This window comes from Plecotus auritus (assembly GCF_963455305.1).
Source record: "Plecotus auritus genome assembly, chromosome: 1".
Lineage (NCBI taxonomy): Eukaryota > Metazoa > Chordata > Mammalia > Chiroptera > Vespertilionidae > Plecotus > Plecotus auritus.
Genome location: NC_137770.1, coordinates 152266491 through 152289083, shown reverse-complemented (window position 1 = coordinate 152289083; position 22593 = coordinate 152266491). Strand labels below are relative to the sequence as shown.

Here is a 22593-nt window from a genome sequence, read left to right as displayed (position 1 = left end):
TCAGGTTTCCCCAGTTTTATTTGTACTTATTTCTGTGCTTGTGTGTGTGATATGCATTGTTTTCTGTGTGTATCCATTACCACAATAGTCAAGATGCAAAAGTCTTTCATCACCACCAGGATGCCTCCCTGTGTTGCCCTTTTATAATCACACTCCCTTCCCTCTTGTCCCTAACCTGGGCAACCACTAATCTGTTTTCCATTTTAAAAATTTTATTTCAAAATTAATAATCTTTTGTTCTGCAGCTACCTCATGTGCATTAATTAACTTTCTTCTGCATGTGTGTGTGCTTTAATGCATGCATGTATACTCCTCAAAGTACTCAGAACTCATATATACTGATTAATTACATTTTTCAATGCACTAATTTTTTAGGTGTTTTATCCCCTCTTAGTCCTACTCACTGGCCTTTGTGAATAGACACTTGTTTTCTACCAATATGTAATTTTGGACAATATACAGGACAATATAAATTAAATCATTTTAATAAGGGACTATGATTGACATCATATTAAAAATTTGATACTGAAATGTGGAAGTATAGAAAACACTTAAAATACAGAATATCGTGTTTTAGTACAATAGTGGCAGGTTTTCTCTTCCCATAAGAGTACAATGTAGAATATATTATGGAATGTAATCAATCCAAAATGTTAGGCTAAGTGATCACCAAAGTATATCAGGTAAGTGACTTAGATATGGCATTTAATGTATTAAATTTAGAAAGAGAGGAAGGGAGAGAGAGGGGAACGTTGGTTGGTTTTTATACTTATTTATGCATTCATAGATTGATTCTTGCTTGTGACCTTACCAGGGATGGAACCCACAACCTTGCCTATGGGGACAATGCTCTAACCAACTGAGCTATCCAGCCAGGGTTAATAAGACATTTTAAAAAGCCACCTATTTCCACTTAATAAAGAATCCTATATAATAAAAGCCTAGGTGATGTCGCGCGATGCCCTCACACGACATCGTCACAAGATGGCCACCACAAGATGGCTGCCACAAGATGGCCACCACAAGATAGTCACCACAAGATGTCTTGCAGGGGAGGGCAGTTAAGGGCAACCAGGACAGCAGGAGGGCAGTTGTGGATGACCAGGCCTGCAGGGGAGGGCAGTTGGGTGCGACCAAGGCGGCAGGGGAGGGGAGGTAGGGGCGACCAGGCCAGCAGAGGAAGGCAGTTGGGGGCCATCAGGCCAGCAGGGGAGGGCAGTGTGGGGCGATCAGGTTGGCAGGGGAGGGCAGTTGGGGTCAATCAGGCCAGCAGGGCATCAATCAAACTGGCAAGGGAGTGGTTAGGGGGCAGTCAGGCTGCCAGACAGAAGTGGTTAGAGGCAATAAGGCAGGCAGGCAGGCGAGCAGTTAGGAGCCAGCAGTCCCGGATTGTGAGAGGGATATCTGACTGGTGGGATTGGGCCTAATCCGGCAGTCGGACATCCCCCGAGGGGTCCCAGATTGGAGAGGGAACAGGCCAGGTTGAGGCATACCCCACCTCATGGAAGAACGAAGGTGAAGGGATTAGCAAAGAACATATAGGTATAACCCAAGGACACAGACAGCAGTATGATGATGGCCTGAAGGAAGGGGGGTGCTGGTGAAGGTGGGCATAGGGGGAAGAATAGGATTATCTGTAATAGTGTTAACAATAAAACAATTGAAGCTCAGTTAAAAAACAAAAACAACTTAGTATGAAAGTCTCTGTCATCAAGGAGTAGATAATCTAAATGGCAGGCCAAAAAGTCCAACTCAAGAGATCTAAAATGGACTGGTAATGTTTCCTCCTCCAATGGATTAAATATATATTAATAGATTTCACTCTCATTACTGCCAAGGTGATAATGTGTGACTCATTTCTCAATTCCATATTCAATTAGTTGCCAAATAAATACTGTTCTTTATTTGCAATATTCTATTCACATTACCTGAGCCTAGTTCAGGCCATTAAATATTTTCACCCAAACAGCAACCACCATCTTCTTTATTTTCTTTTTTAAACATTTTTACTGACTTTTAGAGAGGGAGAGAGAAACATTGATGGGAGAACGCATTGACAGGCTGCCCTGTGCACATCCCCTACCTGGGATTAAGCCTGCAACCAGGGTATGTGCCCTGATCTGGAATCAAACTGGCAACCCCTCCGTGCACTGGACAATGCCCAACCAACTGAGCCACACCAGCTCAGTAGGTTCAAGGGAAAGGATACAATGTACCTAATAATGTATATGAATATTTTCTTAAAAGTATACTCTGAGAGAAAGGCTAGGTACATGTAAATGGGCCACCCACTTTTTACAGTAACTTCTTCAGCATATCTATAGTATATTAAAAGGGAGAATACAGAACTGAAAATAAAATTCAGGGGCCTAGATTCATTTTGCATTCATATCACCTCCTCCTGTGTCATTGGCTTCTTCCAGATATATGGCCAAAGTCTGAATCAGACATTGCTTTCAAAGTAAGCTCCATGAACACCATTTCTAGGTTTAGATCCTTCCTTAAAGATTCTGAGCTGCCGGGACCTAATGCTGGATATGCTGAATCATAGGGCAGATGAAAGGACCACATTCATTACAGCTTTAAATAACTTGCATAGAAGGGTGGGAATAGTCCCAGTTGACAGATGCCAATGGAGGACGTTTATTTATTTATTTATTTATTTATTTATTTATTTATTTATTTATTCATGTCGTTTTGATTTGCATCTCTCAGATGATTAGTGACTTTGAGTATTTTTTCATATGTCTCTTGGTCAACTGTATGTCGTCTTTGGATCAGTGTCTATTTAGGTCCTTTGCCCATTTTTTAATTGGATGTTTTGTCTTCCTTTTAAGTTGTATGAGTTCCTTATATATTTTGGATATTAACTCCTTATCAGATGTATCATCGCCATATATGTTCTCCCATACAGTGGGCTCTCTTTTTGTTTTGTTGATGGTTTCTTTTGTTGTGCAGAAGCTTTTTATTTTGATGTAGTCCCATTTATTTATTTTCTCCTTAGTTCCCTCTTTCATAGGAGATGTATCAGTAAACATATTGCTACGTGAGATATCTGAAATTTTGCTGCCCATGGTTTCTTCTAGGATTTTTATGGTTTCACTAGTAACATTTAAGTCTTTTAGCCATAGTGAGTTTATTTTTGTGTACGGTGTAAGTTGGTGGTGTAGTTTCATTTTTGGGGGGCATGTATCTGTCCAATTTTCCCAACACCGCCAATGGAGTGCACTTTAAAAAGAGGAAATTATGGTAACCAATAGACACAGACACTAGGGAAAGGGGGAAAGGTCAATGGGGGAAAAGGAGACATATGTACTACTACTTATAATACTTTAAAGAATAAAAATATTAAAATAAAAATTATAAAAGAAAGATAGGCATTAAAGCAAACTGGGGAACATGTAGAAATAAGTATGGTATTCCAAATTGCTACTATTAAAAAAAATCTTCCAGCTTTTAATTACATTACAGAATTCATCACACATTTTGTAACTACTGAACGGTTAAACAACAAATAAGGAAAAATGTTTAGGATAAATTACATGTAGTTTTACAAAACATATTTGCATTTAAATATTTCATTAAAACCAATGTCTTGAGATTAACTGTAAATACAACAGAACTAAAATCAGATTATAGGTGTAGGCAGGGGAAGCTGGGAATGAATAACTAATAGAAGATTGGTATCATGCTACACGGTGCAGTTTCCTGCTACAGTAGTCAGGTGAGAAACTCAGGAAGTGGGTTGAGCACAGGACTGTTGGCACATAGCAGTGACCCAGCACCAATTCACAGCTGGCAGCTCTGTCCATCCCTCCTCACCTTCCTGGGGCCTCTGCCAAGTCATCCTTTCAAAAGTGAGGCCGCCGCTCTCCCCCAGAGAAAAGAATTTCCCTGCAGGAGGTGGAGCTGCCCTCACACAGACTTGCTCACACTTGCCCGCCTGCAGGAGCGGCCCCCTGGGGAAAGGTGGCTGCCAGGGAAGTTAGGTGCAGGGGTCTTGCTCGCGGTCCCACCAGCACTCGCAGCCCCGAAGACGCAGGGAAAGGCAGTGGGCGGCTTGGGAGCACAGCTCCGGAGGCAGAGGCCGGAGCCCTGGAGGCCGGCTCAGCGGCGCCCGCACCTGCAGGGCAGGAAGCAAGGGGAGGGGGGCGAGGCGAGGTGGCTGCCCGCGGTGGGAGCCCACCCGCGCTCGTGGCCCCGCGTGTGTTCCGCGTGCGCCGGCTCCCCTGGAGGAAGAGCCACGCCTCACACCAGAGATTTGAGAAAACCCGGCAACTTCGTGAGAAATGCTTCCCCCCCTTCAACACGCCCCGAGAAAGAGAAAAGTGGGCGCTGCGGGGGAGGAAGGGCTGCTCACTCAAGTTCCTGCTGAGAGTGCGGAGCCCGCGGGGCTGCAAAGGTCCAGGTGCTGGAGGCGGCGCTGTGTCCTCCTCCACCTGGGTCTCCACGCAGCTGGAGGACCCTCGGGGCGATGCTGGGGAGGAGCAGGGGCAGCAAAGGCGGGGCGGGCGGGGTGAGGCTCCAAACCAGGGCAGGTGGCCAGGCACAGGGGTGACCTGAGCAGCGCCCGCCCTGTCCTGACCAGCGGCCCTGGAGGAACTTGATGGTGACCGCCCGTTTACAAGGAAAAAAGACATCAGAAACCTAAACCTCACTAACCATATGGCCATCATATGTACATAACAGTTACCACTAAGAGGCAAGGGCTCTCATCACTGTGAATTAACACCCACATACATTCTAAAATGGCAATGGCCTGTACATTTTTTAAATAACATTTTACCCATTTAAGTCATTCTGTATATGTAAGATACCAGGAATATTCCAGATTGTCATACATCTTTTTCAACATTCTCATATCTTATTTAGCTTGTTCAGGACACTAGTCATGGTTAATCAAAAACAAAACACACACACTAATGTTCCACACAAAAAAAATCATACAGCCGAAACCGGTTTGGCTCAGTGGATAGAGCGTCGGCCTGCAGACTGAAGGGTCCCGGGTTCGATTCCGGTCAAGGGCATGTACCTTGGTTGCGGGCACATCCCCAGTGGGAGGTGTGCAGGAGGCAGCTGATTGATGTTTCTCTCTCATCGATGTTTCTGGCTCTCTGTCCCTCTCCCTTCCTCTCTGTAAAAATATCAATGAAATATATTTAAAAAAAAATCATACAGCTTTGCAAATATTGTGTTTTATTTTACATTTCCTCTGTTGTATTTTAAAGACATAAAATAAAAATGAAGGGTTAGAAATGTTTCAAAATAATATGACTTTCAATAATACAATGTCTGATAACCACATAACCTACTTTAACACTACCATTTGAAATACACTTCAAATCAAAATGCAGCTGTAAGCCAAAACTTGTACAGTTTGGATTATAAAACTATGCTCACTTCCTAAATTATATTTGGATTCTTTATTCTAGACCATCATTATCACAATCTCCTTACACTATTAAGAATTATTCAGAATCCCCAATAGGCATTTTTTACATCAATCATTTCTACTGATATTTAGCATACTAAAAGCTAAAATGAAAACTTTTTAATTATTTTAGTAATTCATTTAAATCTATAATAAAACTATTACGTTAACATGATTAATATTTTAATGAAAAACTAATTATATTTGAAAAATAAAAACATTGAAAAAGATGGTACTTAAAGATTTTTATTATATTTATTGGGTTGACATTGGTTAATAAATGTAGATAAGTTTCAAGTGTACAATTTTATGATAGGTCATCTGCATTCTGCATTGTGTTCACCACCCGAAGTTATCTCCTTCTGTCACCACACATTTGACCCCCTCTACCTGTCTCTACTTTCCCAACTCCCCTTCCTATCTGGTAACCACCATACTGTTGTCTGTGTCTATGAGTTTCTGTTTGTCTTCTTTGTTTGTTGTTTTCAGCTTATATCTAACATGTAAGGGAAATCATATAGTTGTTGATGTTTCCCATCTGAATTATTTCACTTATCATCATATTGTCAAGATCCATCCATGTTGTTGAAAATGGCAGTATTTCATCTTTTCTTATGGCTGAGTAATATTCAGCTATAATATTGTATATGTACTGTAAGGACAGGAAATAATATTGAATAGGTACTGTAAGGACAGGAAAAAAGGCCTTTCTTTTCCTTTGCTGTAGCCTTCCACAATTTATGAGAAGCACCTTGTAATTAATCCCCAAGATTGTAGCTCCTCTGATTCAAAGGGATAGATCCTCCCTTCCCCCAACTCGTGGGCGGAGTATGACCTAATCTGCTTCTGAGTCTGCGGCTAGGACATTGAACCACCAATCAGCACGTGCTGAGTGCCCTGGGCCCCACCTCTTCCCGTTCCTCCCTGGGACCCACCCCTTTTCGTTCCTCCCCTCAAAAGACTTGTTCACCTCTGCACGTGTTGCTGTTCTCCCCTTGCGAGACAGCCCGGCTGGGTCCTTCTCCTCTAATCCTGATTTTTCTACCCTCTTTCGTAATGAATCTCACTCGTTAGTGCAGAATAAACTTCCTCTTTTAACTTGTCTTTGTCTCTAATTCCGTTTCCTGTGCCTCGAACCTTACACAAACAACCCGTGTTCAAACTGCAAGACAAGTTACTCTCAAGACTACATTCTTGCATGCATCTCCTCCCTGCTGGTTGACAACACAGGGATAATTACTGAAAAGTTCCCTTTCCCCTCTCCTTCAAACAAGCCTCCTTTGAACACTTTATAACTTTTACTCTAAGCGTGTTTTATAGACTTGGGGATGTTGTATCGTAAATCAACAAATGAGATACAAGACGCCTCAATGAGCCAATTAATTAGGAGTCATTTATTGCGCGTGGCCCAGAGGGAAGTGTCTCTTCCAAATCTCTGAGCAACACATGCAGGAAGTCTCCCGTATTTACACTTTTTGAGCTTCTTTGTTTTCAGATATTACATAGCCCTCTGTGTGAGTTCTTGTTACAGACAGTTGTAACCTTGAATACATAATGAGTTAGTACTTGTCAAAAGAATATGGTATTTATTATCAGTATTAGTCTATATTAGTCTATTACATTCGATGGCTAGCTTGCAAGGTCAGACCATTAAGTTTATCATTTTCTATTATTTGAACTAAAAACAAAGTCATTTTATAGAATAAGAGACTGTCTTAAAGTGACAGAGTTTACAATGACAGAGTTTACAGGACTAGGGACTATCTAACAATAGCAGAGAGTTTCAAACAGCAGTTTTTTATACAAGATGGAGGTTACTATGCTTTAGGGAAAATACTGATAAGACACCTCCCTAAGACATCTGTCTGGACTGCCTCCTGAAAGATTAATGGACAACGCCCCTAATGAATGCTCAATTTCAGCCCAAACCGTCCTTGTCACCTAGCAGCAGCAGCCAAGGCTTTAAAGGGGGGGGGGGGGTTGGGGAGGGAAGTTTTTGTTCTTTGCTCATGTATTGATTAAAAATACAAGGGCTCTTTCCCTTTGGGAAAAGTAAAAACTACTTCTTCTTTTAGTTGTGAATTCCTTCACAGCCTGCATCACTGGCCAAAAACCTTAAAATGTGCCACATTGAAAAAGGTGACATTTTTCCTACAAATCTCTGTAATGTCTGCCTTAATAGAAGATAGTGGATTCTCACATCTGCTTCTGTACTCAATCTTTTGTAATTTGCTGTTGTGCTTGAGTAGATAAAGAAAATTCGGCCACATCCCACACATGCATAGTTGAAAAACAGAAGAGCATTTTAATGGCTTTTTCAGATCATTGTGGATATTCTTTGATACCACACCAAAACATAACAAGTGGTAGTTTTTTAAAGGTTAGTGGCCATGTGAAACCTGAAACAATGTTATGAATGTTTCCAACTCTTACATCAAAATCCATTGGTCCAAATATTTATCATCAATGCATTTCGTCACTAAAAAATTAGGCCAGGGAGCTCAGGTGAGGCCATCCTACTGCCAGCTGCATGCACCCTAGCCCCTGCCACCCCTGCCACCTCAAGCCACTGTCCAGACTTCCTCAGGCCCCGCCTCTGCACTCCCTTTCCCCCTCACCTCCCCCTCTGACCAGCAGTGACTTAAGGGACAGAGGAAGGTGAAGCCCATTTTTTCTCCCTCCTCGCAGCAGTGCCAGGCAGCCCCCTTTATCTGGCCGGAGATGAATGCTGAGGCAGAAGCCGAGTTCAACATCCTCCTGGCCACTGACGCCTACAAGGTTACTCACTATAAACAATACCCACCCAACACAAGCAAAGTTTATTCCTACTTTGAATGCCACGAAAAGAAGACAGAAAACTCCAAAATAAGGAAGGTGAAATACAAGGAAACAGTATTTTATGGGTTGCAGTACATTCTTAATAAGTACTTAGAAGATAAAGTAGTGACCAAAGACAAGATCCGGGAAGCCAAAGAGGTGTCCATAGAGCATTTCCCAGATGATGTATTTAATGAAAAGTATGGAATTACATTCTTGAGAAATGCCCTGGGCATCTTCCAGTAGAAGTAAAAGCTATTCCTGAGGGTTCTGTCATTCCCAGAGGAAATGTTCTCTTCACAGTGGAAAACACAGATCCAGATTGTAATTGGCTTATAAATTGGGTTGAGACTATTTTTGTTCAGTCCTGGAATCCAATCACCATGGCCACAAATTCTAGAGAGCTGAAGAAAATATTGGCCAAATATTTGTTAGAAACATCTGGTAACTGAGTTGGTCTGGAATACAAGTTGCATGTATTTTGGCTATAGAGGAGTCGCTTCCCAAGAGACTGCTGGCATAGGAGCTCTGCTTATTTGGTTAACTTTAGAGGAATGGATACAGTAGCAGGAATTGCTTTAATTAAAAAATACTGTGCCCTAGCCGGTTTGGCTCAGTGGATAGAGCATTGGCCTGTGGACCACAGGGTCCGAGGTTTGATTCCAGCCAAGGACACATGCCTGGGGGCACGCATGAGGCAGCCAATCAATGATTCTCATCATCAATGAGAATCATTGATGTTTCTATCTTTCTCCCTTCCTCTCTGAAATTATATATATACTGTGAATGAAAGGTCCTGTTCCAGGCTATTCTATTCCAGCGGCAGAACACAGTACCATAACAGCTTGGGGGAAAGACCATGAAAAAGATGCTTTTGAACATATAGTAACACAGTTTTCATCAGTGCCTGTATCTGTGGTCAGCGATAGTTATGACATTTAAAATGCGTGTGGGAAAATATGGGGTGAATATCTAAGACATTTAATAGTATCAAGAAGTTCAGAGGCACCACTAATAATCAAACCTGATTCTGGAAATCCTCTTGACACTGTATTAAAGGTTTTGGATACTTTAAGTAAGAAATCCCCTATTACTAAGAACTCAAAGGGCTACAAGTTGCTGCCACCGTATCTTCAAGTTATTCAAGGGGATGGAATAGATATTAATACCTTACAAGAGATTGTAGAAGGCCTGAAGCAAAACAAATGGAGTATTGGTAATGTTGCCTTCGATTCTGGTGGAGCTTTGCTACAAAAATTAACAAGAGATCTCTTGAATTGTTCCTTTAAGGGTAGTTATGTTGTAACCAATGGCCTTGGGGTTAATGTTTTCCAGGACCCAGTTGCTGATCCCAACAAAAGTTCCTAAAAAGGTCAGTTATCCTATATAGCAAAAGGCTAATATGCAAATTGTCCCCTCAACCCAGAGTTCAACCAGGGGGTGGCCAGCTAGCCAACTACTCACGGCCCCACCCCCTGGCCGGCCCAGCTGATTGGCCTTGATTGGGGCAGGCCTGTTGGACCCCACTCATACACGAATACATGCACTGGGCCTCTAGTCTTTATAATAACTAGTTATAATAATAAAAGCATAATATGCAAATTGACCAAACGGCCAAACAGCAGAACAACCGTCCAGACGTCCTTCTGAACGACCTTCCAGATGAACTTCCTGACGAAGCAGGGGCTACGAGGGCCTAGGCAATCTCCGTGGCGGCTGGGGCTGTGAGACAGCAGCTGAGGCAGCAGGGCCTGCGAAGGCCTACCCTTGCACGGATTTCATGCATCGTGCCTCTAGCCTTTACATAAAACACCAGCAAGAGATTTGTTACACTTGAGGAAGGAAAAGGAGACCTTGAGGAATGATCTTCTCCATCCTGTCTTCAAGAATGGGAAGGTGACAAAAAGCTATTTATTTGATGAAGAAATAAAAAAATGCAAAGCTGAATATTGAACTGGAAGCAGCACCTCATTAGGCTTTGTTTTATGACTGGGTGTGTGCCCTTGCCTCTACGTGTGTCTGTACACGCACACAGGTATACTCCAGTGTGGGTGAGTGTGTGATATATAATGTTCATTGTACAGATGTGTGGGGTTTCTTTATTTTATGACACATTACAGCCAAATTATTTGTTTGTTTATGGACATACTGCACCTTTTCCCCCAGTGTTTAGGTGATCTCAATTAGGCAATGCTCTTGACCACATAAAAGATTAACGTTAAAGTAAGCTTTTTAGGGCCCTTTGCCAATAGATAGTAATTTAATCTGGTATTGATATTTTCTTAACAGAACTGAGGAACTTTTATAAATAACTAAAGATCACATAAAACAGATTTGCATAAAATTATCATGATGGCTTTATGTTTAACTTATATTTTTGTACAAACAAGGTTGTGTATGATATATTTAAGTTATATAAAGTTTCAGTGATTTAACAGTCTTTCCAACTTTTCATGATATTTATGAGCATGAAAGACCCCCTGAGGGAGACCCTCACTCTGTCCCACGGATCGACGGCGACCCCAATCAACCGCAGGAGGCGTCACTTGATGCAAACAGCAAGAGGATTTATTCCAGCGCACTGGGGCTCGACTCGTAACTCACACTAGAGCAGCGAAGACGAGCCCCGAGCAGAAAATTTTACAGGCTTATAAAGGCAAAAATCACACATTGGGAGGGGTCACACATGTGAGGGAGGAAGAGAGGACAAAGCCGCCAGGAAATTCCAACAGGGCTCGTTAATAACATGTTTAATGACAGGGCTTAAGTTTTCAGTCAACAGTCCCATCTGGTAATCTCATATCTTATCTGTCAGAGCACTATTTGCTCTGTCTGGGGCTGTTTCCTGGGACAGCTTTAAGGGTCTCGTTCCCATTGTCAGAGCACTATTTGCTCTGTCTGCTCTTTACTCGGGGCTTGAAAAAGAAAATATGTTTTATTCTTTCATTCCCCCATTTGCTTTTTGGTAAGTTCTAATCATGGAACTTCTGTCTCTATGTACCCTTCTCCGAGGCTGTCTCCCTGGCGGAGGGACTGGTAGTGCTGTCTGAGCACTAATACCTGTACAGCACTTATTCTTTCCCTGATGAAGGTGACTAGGCGATTTAAGATGCAGGGCCCCAAAGTGAGAATTAAAAGTAGTATAATAAGGGGACCCATCAGGGTGGATATGAGGGTTAGGACTACTTATCGGCGGGAGGTGCGCCAACAGGAGCAGGAACACGGTGAATGCGGAGCTAGAGGGGATTGTCCATTTTTTCCACTTTCCACTCTGGGTCTGGTGGTGGCGCGGGCTTGACATGTGAAGCGTGGATCCAGGCGGCGATGCCATCGACCTTCACTGCAGTCGGTGTTGTGAGCAGCACTATGTATGGTCCTTTCCACCTCGGTTCTAGGCTGGCCGCACGGTGCCGCCGAATGTACACCGAGTCTCCAACCTGGAACTGATGAGGTACTTGCAGGTCTCCTGGCTTGTAGGCCTCGGCCAACCGATTCCACACCTTCCTCTGCACAGTCTCAAGGGCTTTCAATCTGGCGTACAGAGATTGAGAGGAGTAAGATTCTGGGGAAGGGAGGTGCTGGATGGTAATGAGTGGGGGTGAGTCCCATAAAGAATTTCAAAAGGAGTTAGCTTGAGGGAGCCAGGGGTATTGCGTACCGGAAACAAAGCAAAGGGAAGGAGGACTGTCCAATCTGTTATGCCAGTCTCTAAGGATAATTTAGTCATGACCTCTTTTAAAGTTCTATTCATTCTTTCTACCTGTCCTGAGCTTTGGGGCCTATAAGCACAATGTAATTTCCAATCAAGCCCCAGGATTTTGGCCAGTCCCTGACATACCTGGGCAACAAACGCAGGGCCGTTGTCTGACCCGATTACCTTGGGCACCCCGAATCTCGGGAAGATGTCTTCTAGTATTTTCTTGGCCACCACCTGAGCAGTCTCCCTCTTGGTAGGGAAGGCTTCAACCCATCCTGAAAATGTATCTATGAATACCAATAAGTATCTGTATCCATACCTGGCTGGCTTTACCTCAGTGAAGTCTACCTCCCAGTAACTCCCAGGGCGGTCTCCTCGGAGCCGCTTGCCCTGAGATAGCTTGCTGGGCTGGGCGTTCACCATCTGGCAAGGCTTGCATTCTTTTACAGTTGTATCTGCGAGCTCCCCTAGTTTCATGATATAATACGGTGAAGACTGGACTATAGTTTTTAAATGTTTTGGGCCCGGATGAGTTAGCTTATGAAGGTGTCTAAGAAAAATGATAGCCTGCTTTTCAGGGAGGATTCTTTTTCCTTCTGTAGTTTCCCGGATCCCCTCTGGAGTCTCCAGGCAAAATCCTAATCTGTCCATTCTCTCAAGGTCTGATTCTGAATATTCAAAGTTCCTGATAGAGGGATATACCGCATCCTCAGGGTGAGACCCCGGTTTTTCCCCAGACAAAGATAGGATGTTGAGTCCCTGAGCCGCCCGCTTGGCTTCTCTGTCAGCCCTTTGGTTCCCTCCGGCAACCCTGGACCCTCTTTTCTGATGTCCAGGACAGTGAATAATGGCCACTTTTTTTTTTAGGAAGGTGAATGGCCTCTAACAGGCTTAGAATTTCTTCTTTATTTTTGATTTCCTTCCCTGCCGAGGTTAGTAGCCCCCGCCTCCGGTAGATGGCCCCGTGGACATGGGCAGTAGCAAAGGCATACCTGCTATCAGTGTAGATGTTAATCTTCTTCCCTTCTGCCAATCGCAGAGCCTGAGTCAGAGCTAGTAACTCGGCCTTCTGAGCCGACGTCCCTTCGGGTAGGCTGCTTGCCCAGATAATTTGCTCATGATCCACTACCGCCGCCCCGGCCACCCTTTTACCTTCTATTATGTAGCTGCTTCCATCAGTGAACCAGGTCAGCTGAGCGTCTGGCAAGGGCTGGTCTCGGAGGTCCCTTCGGGTCCCCGTTTCTTCTGCCAGTATCTCTTGACAGGTATGCAGCACACTTTCCTGGGTGGACATGTCAGGTAGTAGGGTAGCTGGGTTGAGGATGGCAGGCGGCCCGAACTGGATCCTGTCTTCATTCAGTAGGAGACTCTGGTAGTGTGTCATGCGGGCGTTGGACAGCCCCCGATCAGGGGGCTGTCTGATGATGCTCTCCAAGGAGTGGGGGGCAATGACTGTTAGCTTCTGTCCCATAGTTAATTTGTCAGCATCTTTCACTAATACTGCCACTGCCGCCACGGACCTCAGACAGGCAGGCCAACCACTAGCAACGGGATCTAGCTTCTTGGAGAGGTAGGCTACCGGCCTCTTCCATGGCCCTAGAGGCTGGGTCAGCACCCCTCGGGCTACTCCCCTTCTCTCGTCCACAAATAGGACGAAGGGCTTTGCTACGTCCGGCAATGCCAGGGCTGGGGCTGACAGTAATGCCTTCTTGATGTCATCAAAGGCTTGCTGTTGGCCGTTACCCCACTCAAACGGGGCACCCTCTCTAGTCAGAGGATAGAGGGGAGCTGCCAGGGTAGCGAACCTGGGGATCCACAAGCGGCAAAACCCCGCAGTCCCTAAGAATTCTCGCACCTGGTGGGGTGAGCGAGGAACGGGTATCTGAGTCACAGTTTGTTTTCTGGCCTCCGTTAGCCATCTCTGCCCCCCTTTGAGGGCGTACCCCAGGTACGTTACCTCCTTTTGGCAGATCTGGGCCTTCTTGGCGGTGGCCCGATATCCTAAGTGGGCGAGTTCTTCTAGCAGTAATCCCGTGCCTCGTTGGCACTCTTCCTCTGTGGCCCCGGCCAGTAGTAAGTCATCTACATACTGCAGAAGTGTTACCTGGGGATGGCTGGCACAGAAGAGGGCTAAATCTTGGTGAAGAGCTTCATCGAAGAGGGTCGGAGAATTCTTGAACCCCTGGGGTAACCGGGTCCAAGTCAGTTGTCCTGTAGTCCCAGAGTCAGGGTCCCTCCACTCGAATGCAAAGATGTTCTGGCTGGAAGGGTGTAGTCGTAGGCAGAAGAAAGCGTCCTTTAAATCCAAGACAGTATACCAAATATGATCCGGGGGGAGAGAGCTCAACAAGCTGTAAGGGTTAGGTACAGTGGGGTGGATGTCCTGTACCCGCTTGTTCACTTCCCTTAAGTCCTGTACTGGGCGATAGTCTCCTGTGCCAGGCTTCTTAACAGGTAACAGGGGAGTGTTCCATGGCGACTGACACTTCACTAGGATGCCCTGCTGAAGGAGGCGCTGGATATGGGGCCTACTTCCTTCCCGGGCCTCCTTAGTCCTGGGGTATTGGCGTACAGCCACAGGAGTCGAAGTGGCCTTCAGCTCTATGACTACGGGTGGCCTTTCTGCAGCTAGTCCTGTTCCAGCTGTCTCGGCCCACGCTCCCGGATACCTGTTCAACCAGTCATTTATGTGACTTTTCTCTGCTCCCTGTTCCTCAAAAAGTCTGTGTTCATCATCTAGGCGTATGGTCAGGGCGGTAGCCATTCTCTTGCTTTGGGTCACCTCCGGGCCATCAGGGGTGAAGGTAATCTGGGCTCCCATTTTGGTTAGCAGATCTCTCCCAAGTAGGGGCACAGGGCACTCGGGGATGACTAGAAACGAGTGGGTTACCCGTCCCGTTCCTAAGTCTACCGTTCTTCGGGTAGTCCATGAGTACTGTTGGTGCCCTGTGGCTCCTATGACCCACGATTTCTTGTGGGAGACGGGTCCAGACGGTTCGAGTAGGACCGAGTGTTGAGCCCCAGTGTCTACTAGGAACTCAACTGGCTTCCCCTCCACCTTTAGTGTTACCCTAGGCTCGGGGAGGGGTTCCGAGCCCCGTCCCCGCTAGTCTTCTTCTTCCTCCAGAGCTAACACTTTCTTGGAGGACCCGTTCTTCTTCTTCTTAGGGCACTCTCTAGCCCAGTGACCTTTTTCTTTGCAGTAGGCACACTGGTCTTTGTCTAATGGGGTGCGGTTGCCCAGGTTACCTGACTTTTTAGCCCTGCCCTGGGTTTGTTCCTGGCCTCTCTCACCTACTACTGCGGCCAAAATCCGTGTCAGGTTCTTCTCCTGCCTGCGATCCCTTTTGCTTTCTCTTTCCTCTCTTTCCTTTTCTTTTCTTTGTTCTTTTTCCTCCTCAGTTTCCCTCTTATGATATACTTTCTCTGCCTCCTTAACTAAATCCTGCAGGGTATAGTCTTGTAACCCTTCTATTCTCTGCAACTTTCTTTTAATATCTATTGCTGACTGCCCTATGAAAGCCATGGCCACGGAAGCCCTTTGCCCCTCAGAGGTAGGGTCAAACGGGGTGTAGCGCCTGAAAGCTTCCATTAAGCGTTCAAGAAATACTGACGGGGGTTCCGTGTCCCCCTGGATAACCTCTCTTACCTTAGCCAAATTAGTGGGGCGTCTCGCTGCCCCACGGAGGCCGGCCACTAGAGTCTGGCGATAGACTGTCGGTCGCTCCCTACCTTATGCCGTGTTGAAATCCCAGTCAGGCCTGGAGAGGGGGAAGGCAGTCTCGATGATGTTGGGGAGCTGGGTAGGTCGTCCATCTGCTCCTGGTACATTCTTCCTTGCCTCCAACAAAATCCTCTCCCTCTCCTCAGTAGTGAAAAGGGTCTGTAGTAGCTGCTGGCAATAATCCCAGGTGGGCTGATGAGAGAACATCAAAGACTCCACCAGCCCTGTTAAGTGCTGGGGGTCCTCTGAAAAGGGAGGATGATTAGTCTTCCAATTATACAGGTCTGTGGAGGAAAAAGGCCAGTACTGGAGGGGCTGAAGAGGAGCCGGTCCACCATCCGTCGCCGCTGGCGGGGGCCCATAAGCCCTTAGGGGGAGGGCGACGGTGGTGTCGGGAGTCATTCCGCGGCGGCTCCTGGTGCCCTGCGCAGGCCCCGGCAGAGACTCGTTAGGGGGAGCAGAGGGGGCAGCTGCAGGAGCCGGCGGTGCTTCTGGCTCTTCCCGACCCCCTACGGGAACCAGGGCAGGAGGATACGGGGGAGGTGAGTCAAGGAGAAGGAGGTCAGACTGGATTTCTGTATAAATCTTCTTGGGGGGGTCCGAGTGACTGGATTTCTCCCCAGAACTGGGAGATTGGACGGCTAGAACTTGAGTGGCCAGCCGGGGCTTGGGTTTTACAACCCAAGGTCGAACCCAGGGGGGTGGATTTTGCACCAGGTCCTGCCAGACCACGATGTAGGGCTGCTGATCCCGATGGGCTCCAGGTTCTTTCTGAAAGACAATCTCCTTAACAGCAAAAATAACAGATAGGTCAAAGGTTCCTTCTGTTGGCCATCCTATATTAAAAGCAGGCCATTCTGAGGAGCAGAAGGTCCGCCATGGACCTTTCTTGATCTCAACTGATAGGTCGCGACCTCTTCCCTTAACTTCAGTCCAATGGTCTAAGGTCAGACTAAGAGGGGTTGTCACAGTCTGTCCCATCGTCAGTTCGTAAGTCGTCAGAAACACAAATAACAAAAATATTACAGACACGAGGACCCACTTACTCCACCTTGTCCGCCACAAACACGCAACAGAATCAGATGGGCACGATTTTGACAATCTCTGATGCAACAGTAGAACCCGATCAGCGCCCTTACAGTAGGAGACGACCAGGCGTCCCTGGCTCTCCTCCACCCTTGGGGCGTCCCCCAGGGCTGCAACCTGTGGCCCTCCACGCACGTCTACCAACCACTGTTCGGCCACTCTCACGAGTCGCCGAACGGCTGCAAAACCGAAAGCGCACACACAGAGCCAGACCAACTAACAATACACAAGACAAAGACAGACAACCTCGGGTTACCCCTTCTTACCTCCAAGGTCGACTCCGCAGATGAGGGGGGGGCCGTCAGATCCCGGACGAGCCCCCAAATGAAAGACCCCCTGAGGGAGACCCTCACTCTGTCCCACGGATCGACGGCGACCCCAATCAACCGCAGGAGGCGTCACTTGATGCAAACAGCAAGAGGATTTATTCCAGCGCGCTGGGGCTCGACTCGTAACTCACACTAGAGCAGCGAAGACGAGCCCCGAGCAGAAAATTTTACAGGCTTATAAAGGCAAAAATCACACATTGGGAGGGGTCACACATGTGAGGGAGGAAGAGAGGACAAAGCCGCCAGGAAATTCCAACAGGGCTCGTTAATAACATGTTTAATGACAGGGCTTAAGTTTTCAGTCAACAGTCCCATCTGGTAATCTCATATCTTATCTGTCAGAGCACTATTTGCTCTGTCTGGGGCTGTTTCCTGGGACAGCTTTAAGGGTCTCGTTCCCATTGTCAGAGCACTATTTGCTCTGTCTGGGGCTGTTTCCTGGGACAGCTTTAAGGGTCTCGTTCCCATTGTCAGAGCACTATTTGCTCTGTCTGCTCTTTACTCGGGGCTTGAAAAAGAAAAAATGTTTTATTCTTTCAAGCACAGACTTTCAAGAAAATACTTGAAGATAAATTACATTGCCTTTTGTCCATTAATCAGCAAATAAAACATGGCCTTAACAAAGTTCTTTGTGTTATTATACAATTTTAAAATTATGTTGGGACACACCCTATAGAATTACTCACCTCACTGCCCCTTGTAGAATATATGTTAATCATCCTACATTAAAGAAAATAATGGTTCTTACTGGAATATCTAGGCACTGTACAGTGATTATATATGTTGGTCATTGTATTGTACCAATGAAATGCCAAATTTGAAAAGCCTATACTGCAGTTTTATATGTCAAATATTGCCTGTGGCTATAATATGCACCTCAAGATTTTAAGGAGATAATGTTTTTAGAAAGAATTTCTGCTTCTGCTATAGAATATATACATAAATGTAAAATATTGACAAAAGTGGAAGTAGTGTATTTTAAAGTAATTACACTACTGAATTTATTTTTCCTATTCTATAGTTGATATGACAATACTGGAATGGGTAGTGAGTGTACTTTAATTTTTTGATTCTGTTATATTTTCATTAAGTTTTTAAAAAATTAAATTGAATATTTAAAAGAAAATTAGGTCAGACCTGGGTTAGATAATCCCTCCAGAAGAGATCATTCCATCAGACCAACATCCATAACAAAAAGAATAACCAATCAATATGATAGTCTTCCTTTCCCCTCCCTTCCTTATAGCTCATCTTTTCTGTGCCTTCCCTCCAATCTTAACCATAGTTTCTTGAGCATGTTTCCCAGGTCACAGCATACAATGAGTGATCTCCTTAAAAGTCAGTAACGTTTGAATGTTTACACTGATCTGTCCTGATTTCCCCTCTCAAACCTGGACTGATATTCTGTAGCCAATTCATGTTTTTGTCCCACTAAGTGATTGGAAGGCCCTTGCCGAAACCGATCATTGTCCCACTAATAGATGTGGAAAGGGAATCAGGAAGGCTGGTCAACCTTAAATGCTCTGAAAGGTTGGAGCTAATCACTCATTGTTTAGTTGAGACATTGGTAGTTGAAGCAGCCTCCACCTGTTACTCTTATGTAAATTCTTGCTGATTGGCTATTATTGGAATTTCCTGCCTAAAGGATATGAGTGTATCCCATAACCTTAATAAAAGGGATAGCAAAGCCAGAGTGGGGCGTAGTCCTCCCACTAGAGGTGGGCTCCCGCCTGGCCCCCCATTTTCCCAAATTAACTCTTTTCTAGTCTCTCTCTTCATTTTTGTGTGCGGCCTTCTCCAGAACCTGAACCCTGAACTGGAACCCTGAACCAGGCGGGACGTGAAAGAGGTTCCCACAGGCCCTCCTTGCTCTCACGGGGTAGTCTTTCTGCAGCTTTCAGAAACACCCTGCAGGGATCACTCTAGGCAGCTGGGATCCTGCCTCTCTTCCTCACTAAATTTGATGGGGCCCAAGCACTCTATCTGATCTAGTAACAATGAAAACACAACTCATTTCCCCAAACCCTGTTTAAGAGCAGGTGCATCATCCACATGTGTCTATCCTGACCTTACAGAGCTCAATTCCCCTTCACTTTGTTGACTCTGACCCTCAAACTCTTAGCCTTTCTCATGAGGCAATCCATTGCTTCCTCCAGCTAAGTCAACCTTATTTTTTCATTGCATTCTTCTTATTATTCTATTTTATTTATTCTTACAACAAGGCAAACAACATAATATCATTTGGCAAACAACATAATAATAATTGATTCATGTAAGGATCATCACTGGATGATAAATCTAGTAGGTGAAATTGTGAGGCATAACAAAATATTTACAGACACTCAAAGTACCTCCACACAAGATATTTGTGACATACAAAGGTAAACAGTACCTTTACTCTGGACAAACGTAGCAGACACTTGTTAACCACATGATCACAGTCAACACTGGCAGTAAGGGAGCTGAGCATGTGCCTACACATTTGCTGCATGGGAAGAAGTCAGCATCGCTTGTGTGACATTCCTGCCCACATGGCATAATGTGAAACTACTGAGGAAACTTCAAACAAACCGAAGCAGAAAGTCTACAAATAACTGGCCTATACTCTTCCAATTGTGAATCTCATGAAAAGCAAAGGAAACCTGAAGAACTGCCCCAGATTAAAAGAAACTAAAGAAACAGGACAATTGGACATAACACATCATCTTGGATTTACTTGGAAGATAAAGGTTATTATTGAGACAATAGCAAATATCTGAATAAGATTCAAGATTAAATATTAATACTAACCCAATTTTAATTCCCTGACTTTGATAATTATACTACAATTATGAAAGATTATTTCTTTTTCTTAGGAAATGAACACTAAAGTATTTAGCAGTAAAGAAGCATCATGTCTGCAACTTACAAATAGTTCATATATTATATCTAACCAACCTTCATTTACATTTATTTAGGTAATAAAGAAGGGAGAAAGGATAAAGTAAATGCAGTAAAATGTTAACCTTCGGAGAATGGTTTCCAGGAATTCTTTGTATTATTCTTGTAACTTTTCTATAAGACTGAAACTTTCAATACTTTTATTTTTTTTCTAAAAGAATAATTCTAAAAATAATTTTAACAAATTACAACCCATTAAATGAAATAAACCTTGAGTTGGTATTGATAAATAAATCAAAAGTTTAATGAAGAAGAGATATTTACACTGACTCCATAAAACTTCCCTATAAAGCAATACTTGTGAAGTGAAAAAGGAAACATTACAGAGGAGAAACCCAGCCGATAGTGCCTGTGGTGTGGTGTTTCTTCCTTTTCCCCATCTCGCATGGAAAGGGAGAAAGACAGGTTCCTGAGGGGAGGAGCTGGGGATTAAGAAATTAGAGAAAGAAAGAGACAACAGACAAATAGATTCAAGCTGGGTGCCGGGTGGCTTCCTGTCCTCTGATAGAGAGACAGTCACACTCACCTCCGACAACACAGCATATTTATTGGTTTCCAAAAGGGATTTTATGATCAAAAGGAGTTTCGGGTGTGCCCAAATCCTATTCATCAAGATCTGAGTAAGCTCCTTATTTTGGGTGGGTCAAGGTCCTTTTTGTTCCTCATTCCAAGTACATGGAATCAGTACTGATAACAGGATTCTGCCAGTGCCCTTGGGCTCAGCTGATAAGAATTAAAAAAGTATCCATGTGCCTTCCCAGATGGCTCTCTACAGTACCTTCACTGATCAACATTAACATCACCAAGAATGGCAAATCAAAATTGCAGATCACATCACAGGGTGCAATGAGAAGAGTATAGGACTACTTCTGTGGTGCTCTTGCTAAAAATGTCTGATCTAAATATTATCATAGGAAACAGCAGGAAAATCCACATTGAAGGACATTCTACATGCATTAGTGGAACTTCATCTTCAAAAGATTCAAGGTCATAAAAGTCAAGGAAAGACTAAGGACCTGTTCCAGACTGAAGGAGAATAGACACTACAGCTCAGTGTAACCTGTGGATCTGTACAGATACTACAGACAAGTGGCAAAAATTGAAAATAATGCGAGGATGAAATTATGGAATATATTAGGGTGAATTTTCTGACTGTGAAGGTGGTATGGTTGACTGTGAAGGTGGTATGGTAGACAAGTGGAATATACTAAGGAATAAGGCATGGTGGCATGGTGTCAACAATTTACTCTCAGATGGTTCAGGGAAAAAGAGTTCTTTGTACTGAAATGTGGATCTTTCTATAATTTTAAGACTCTTTCTAAAAAAATCAATCAGTAAATGGAAAAGTAGAAAAGCCTTAGGCAAACTTTATTTCTCGCAGGAGGAAAGATTGTGGAATCAGTATTTAAAATTACATAAGTCTAATGGCATTATAATAATTTTAATACATCCATTTAGTAGCCATAGCAGCAGATATCAAAATCTTTAGGACCAAATATTGTGATAAAATTGGGATATATAAAAAAATCAACTAGCATCACTAAAGTATGAATGACAAGCTATTTGTTTGGGTGTTGTTTAAACAGCTGGTATTTGGGCAGTTTGAGTTTGTAGAACTCAATAGTGCTGGTTTTCATATACAAAATGTGCTTAAAACTTATTTAGATGCACCCCAAAAAAGACAGTTTAAAATACCATATAAATTTTCATCAGACACATATGATCAAAATTTTTTTCTTTAATAAAGAGTTCACATCATGTGTCTAATGGAAGCAAAATGTTATGCAAACAGTCTGGTAAATAAACTTTTACTGTTTATGTTTTAGATCATGTACTTTTTCAGCAAAACCTCTTTATAATCTTGTTGTGCTTTCAAAAGTAGATCTTGGGATGAACTTGACTGATAGATTGATGCCACATGACCAGCTCTATAGGATTCAGCTTCAAATTTAGCAGCATCTGGAAAGAAAAAGAATTCTATCCTTTATCTAAACTACAACTAAGTATAAGTGTTAAGGAGAATAAAAACATCTATATCTGACTACAATGCACAATACAAGAACACTATGAAATATAATTTGCCCATGGTTCCACACTGAATTAATTGGTATCGTGGCTAAATATCAGACCTTCTGGTTTTCCCATCCTTCATTCATTTATTCAACACCATGCACTAAGGTAGTATGACAAGAACTGGAGTTACAAGATGAAGATGACACAGCCCACCCACCCCTGAACAGTCATCTATAATAATAAAAACAAAATATGCTAATTAGACCAGACAGTGGAACGACTTTCTGGATGTCATTCCAGACATCCTACTGGACAAAGCCATGGTGGTGGGGGCCAAGGAAGAAGCAGTTAGGGGAAATCAGGCAGGCAGGCGAGCAGTTAGTGGTGATTAGGCAGGCAGAGGGGTTAGGGGCGATCAGGCAGGCAGGTGAACAGTTAGGGGCGATCAGGCAGGCAGGCAGAGTGGTTAGGGGTGATGAGGGCAAAAGGTAAAACAATGGTAAAGTCAATGACTGGAGTTTTAAATATTGCCCCTCAGCTGACAGTTATATGAACT

General features: G+C 44.1%; 1 pseudogene across 1 annotated transcript; it reads left to right on the top strand.

The window, feature by feature from the left end:
• The first annotated feature begins 8152 nt into the window (after window positions 1-8152).
• On the top strand, window positions 8153-10223 carry LOC308248608 (nicotinamide phosphoribosyltransferase-like; annotated as a pseudogene). The gene is made up of 3 exons: window positions 8153-8854; window positions 9042-9624; window positions 10046-10223. The product of its transcript is annotated as a nicotinamide phosphoribosyltransferase-like (transcript).
• The last annotated feature ends 12370 nt before the right edge of the window (window positions 10224-22593 follow it).